This window comes from Austrofundulus limnaeus, unplaced genomic scaffold, assembly GCF_001266775.1.
Source record: "Austrofundulus limnaeus strain Quisiro unplaced genomic scaffold, Austrofundulus_limnaeus-1.0 Scaffold7, whole genome shotgun sequence".
Lineage (NCBI taxonomy): Eukaryota > Metazoa > Chordata > Actinopteri > Cyprinodontiformes > Rivulidae > Austrofundulus > Austrofundulus limnaeus.
The window spans coordinates 2,631,810-2,636,569 of record NW_013952409.1 but is presented as its reverse complement, the minus strand read 5'-3'; the positions used below and the strand labels follow the sequence as shown (position 1 = coordinate 2,636,569).

The window sequence follows — 4,760 nt, the reverse complement described above, 5'->3', positions numbered from 1 at the left end:
GATTAAAAATATTAATGTGACAGCCCTAGTTCAGACATATTTAATTTTGTTACTAGGTGTTAATTTTTAAAGAAAATAATAATTTTTAGGTTTTAAATGTAACTAAAAAAGTAAAAGTAACAATTTTTAAAAACACTTAGTACATTTACATATCCTGAAAAAAATTACTCAAGTACTGCAAAGTAAATGTACCGATGATTTCTGATGGAGGGAAATCCACACAAAGACAAGGAAGGACTCCACAGAAAGACCCCCAGACCCCGCCTGGGACTTGAACTCAGGTTGATGTGAGGCAGTGCAAACCACTGATCCACCATGCTGCCCAAAACTATGAAGTGCCAAAGTGGACAAAAGCTGGATGGCACTTCATACAAAACAACCCTGACATAAGACAGGACATGGAATAAGTTCAATGATTTATTAAAAACATTAAGGTGGTGGGCAACGTGCATTCCTTCAGGAAGATGAGGAGCAGATCTCTGTTCATGATGAGAAAAGACTGAAGGGTCTCCTCCTGCAGGAGGAGATGAAGCTCCCTCAGTCTCAGGAGGACTCTGGTGATGGAGGTGGAGGGGGTGTTGGTGGTGGCAGAACTTCCTGTCTGTCTCTCCGCAGAAACAGAAAGCCGCGCATTCATTCAGGGACCTTGACTGGATTCAGCAGCAGCTCCACTGAAGTCCGGACAGGAGGAGGAAAGAGGAGAAGCGCGCGAGCCCCGGTTTGGAGACGGTTTTTTTAAATCCCTCAACATGCGAGCAAGGACTTTTTATTCAAACAGATAATATTTTCTTTCCTTCTTTTTTATTTTTTATTTTTATTTTTCTCGGAAACTCCCCCCACTCCAGTTTGAGCCTCGTGCTTTTATTGAAACTCCACCAAACTTCCGAGTTTCTGTAAGTTGCACGGATGCGTCGGGCGCGCGGGACCTCATCCAGGGGTGTAGCTGCTTGATGCGCTTTGTATGACTGTGTGAGGGTGCGTGTGTGCGTGTGTGCGCGTGTGGCAAAGAGAGGAGGAGGATCAGCCGGAGCAGTCAGGAGGATGCTGGAGGGCAATGCCTGCAGAAAGAGAGGATGAGATTTGTCGAAAGGCGCTGGAACTGCTCTCCGACCTGTGCTCCAAGGGAGAGGTGCAGGACGAGAACTGCCTGGATTTCATCTACTACTTCAGGGACCTGGCCAGACCGCGCTACACAGACTCAGGTCAGCTTCTTTCACCTCCGTGCGTAAAATACGCATCACGAGCTCCTGGAGCAAATAAACAAGAACTTCTCATCTGAGAAAAGCTGAATTTCAGCAAGAGGGCAAACACGTTTTCCAGCTTATGCATAAAGAATTAAAGCAAAAAAAAATGTTGCAAACTGCATAAAAATACAATTAAACGGCCTTTAAAGAGAAACTTGTGAAAATCTATTGGATTTTTCTATGCATTTGTGAAGCAGAGCTAAAGAAAAGATGTTTACACCTTCTGTAATAGTGCAAAAACACTGGTTTCACTGTTAGGTTCACTGCAACAGCAACAGGAGAGTGAACTGGGAACTTGTTTGAATCCATTAGTACCAGATTTCACAGTGTTTCAGATTGGTGTGTGTGTGCAAGAGGAGCAGTTCTCCAATTGAATGAAAGTGCTTGTTTGATTTGTCTTTGCAGCCGAGAGAGAGAGAGAGAGAGAGAGAGAGAGAGAGAGAGAGAGACAGACAGAGAGAGAGACAGAGAGAGAGAGAGAGACAGCCCCACCCGATATTAATCACAACACATCGCTGCAGAGACATGGATCTGTGAAAAATAAATGTAAATAAGATATTTTAGACTCCCAAGCTGACTGGAATAGATCTTACGAGCATCATTTGATCAGTCAAGAAGGGTTTCCTTTGAAAATAATAAGAAAAAGCTTTTTAAAAACATAAAAAATTCAAATAAAAGAATCGCGCTAAAAAGTTTCTAAATATAAGAAATTCAAAGTTGTTTGATCAAAGCAGAATCCCATAAATAAATCTTTTCCTTTGGGGTGAAATGATGTGTTTACAAGAAAGCACGAGGATAAACTTCATCCCATCCACGGTGTGAATCCACACATTTCCTCCCTCTGTTTTTCCATCACATGTGAACAGGCAGAGCCTTTCAACAATCCACTATTAAACATGTATGATGGAGAGAAGGTTCAAGCTACCAGATTGGCTCCCCAGTGACTCTGTGACCCACTTCCTCTTGTAGTCTACCATAAACGTATGCACACGCACTCTGACTTCCGCTGTGAGCATCGTGGGAGAGGCTGCAGCTGATCATTGATAAGTTTTGGTTGATTTCTTCGCAGCCTTGGCGTCTCTAAAGGCTCCAGCCAACCGAGACAAACAAACGGTTCACAGGCGAAAACAGAGCCACAGCTGGAGAGGAGATTCCTGCTCGCACCGCAGGAAGCACATTATGCATCCATATAAAACTGTGCTCTGTGAGCCTTTTTATTTGCTTTAAAAAGGTATTTGTTGCAAAGTATCAGACCAAACATTAGAAATGGTGTGGTAGTTTTTCTAATGTAGTTACATGGTGCAGTATGAGGACAAAAATTAAGATTATGCACAACCAGCGGTTGTTCCATCCTTGTAGCAGGAGGCTATATCTATTCTTAAGCCAGATATTGATCTGATTAATGATAGGCCGGCACCGCTAACTGAGCAGCTGGCCCTGGTAACTTAGAGGGCTGCGCTAACATATGAGAAGGAGACTATTCATTTGTGTTAGCATCAAAGAGGCTAGTGACTAGCATGGACAAGCTGGCATTAGCATCAGAGAGGCTAGTGACTAGCATGTATAAGCTGGCATTAGCATTGGAAAGGCTAGTGACTAGCATGGATAAGTTGGCATTAGCATCGGAGAGGCTAGTGACTAGCATGGATAAGTTGGCATTAGAATCGGAGAGGCTAGTGACTAGCATGTATAAGCTGGCATTAGCATTGGAAAGGCTAGTGACTAGCATGGATAAGCTGGCATTAGCATCAGAGAGGCTAGTGACTAGCATGGATAAGCTGGTGTTAGCATTGGAGAGGCTAAGGACTAGCATGGATAAGTTGGCATTAGCATCGGAGAGGCTAGTGACTAGCATGGATAAGCTGGTGTTAGCATTGGAGAGGCTAGCGACTAGCATGGATAATTTGGCATTAGCATCGGAGAGGCTAGTGACCAGCATGGATAAGCTGGTGTTAGCATTGGAGAGGCTAGCGAGTAGCGTGGATAAGTTGGCATTAGCATCAGAGAGGCTAGCGACTAGCATGGATAAGCTGGCATTAGCATCAAAGAGGCTAGCGACTAGCATGGATAAGCTGGCATTTGCATCAAAGAGGCTAGCGACTAGCATGGATAAGCTGGCATTAGCATTGAAGAGGCTAGCGACTAGCATGGATAAGCTGGCATTTGCATTGGCAAGGCTAGCAACTAGCATGAACAAGCTGACATTAGCATTGGAGAGGCTAGCGACTAACGTGCTAATAATTCAGCCATTTTTAAACAAACACAGCTGAAATTTGATATAGTACAGCAATACCAGAGACTGATCTTCAACCAAATCTAAATGCTAATTCAAAATTCAAGGCCCCCCATCCACTTGGCATCTGGGGTGGCCAATCAGGGGCCAGGCCACCCAAGGCCACCTCTAGCTCAGCCCCTGATAAGAGTCAAGTTACGCAGCCAGAAATGATATCATGGGAAATAAGGAAGTTCCCTGCCCTACCAGGTGACCTGACTCTCAGACATCAGTTCCTGCAAGCATTAGGTGTGTGATTATTAACCATGTATTTATTAGACATGTTGTTAAATCTTCTAAAAGCACAGTAAAATCACAGTAATTTAAAAAAGACAATCACACATTGATCATAAAAACACTTTAAGTTAAAAAAATATTAAAATATGAATGTGTAGTGCAGTTAAGAATCAATAAAAATGTTTTTCAGTAGTATCTGATTGAACCATGACTGTTGGAAAGTCAACAATCCTTCTTGAAGGAGTCTCCAAAATGTCTCCAAGCATCCCTAAAGGTTCTCAGTTTCCTCATGTGAGGCTTGCAGTTTTGTCTCTTGAGTTTTAAACACGTTCAAAAAAATTGGAACAAATTATCTCTTAAAACAGTTACATAGTTGTGTGTCTCCAACCCTTTTGAGTTTAAATAGTGGGGTTTTGTGCACTTTTAACTATCACTCAGCTCCATGTTTTGGAGAGCTGAGTGTTTTTCCAACACTGCAAAGACCCTCCACGTTTCGTTTGTTCTTTACATCACAGCAAAGTTGTTAAAGTTATAATGAGGGCCTGGTGTTGAACTTAGTAAAAGAGTTACGTTTAGCAACAATCAGTTTCTAAAACCTTTAAAAACTGTAATTTTTGATCAACTCACTCTAAAAGTTCAATCATGAGCTCGCCACTGAAAATCCTCATGATGCCTGAGAAACTGTCCCCCTCATGTGGAAATTTTTTTTTATCATGGCTGCCTTCTTCATGAAGGACCAGCTGTGGGGGGTAAATTGTTGACACGATCACCAAGTCTTTTTCTTGGCATTATTTGTAGCTTTACAGAAATGATACCTTTGTGCTAAAACACCAGGAGACAGTAATGGTGCGTTCACACCGAACGCGATTTCAGCATCAGGAGCATCAGGTTTACATACAAAGTCTATGGTGGACGCGCTTCAAGCAACGTCGGGAAGTTCTGCGGCGCCTCAAGCGCGATTAGAGCAGCACGATTTGAACAATTTGCGTTGAACGCTCAGATAGTCC

At 42.8% G+C, this 4,760-nt stretch overlaps 1 pseudogene; it reads left to right on the top strand.

Moving 5' to 3' along the window:
- The first annotated feature begins 592 nt into the window (after positions 1-592).
- Positions 593-1,202, top strand: LOC106535199 (synaptotagmin-9 pseudogene; annotated as a pseudogene).
- The last annotated feature ends 3,558 nt before the right edge of the window (positions 1,203-4,760 follow it).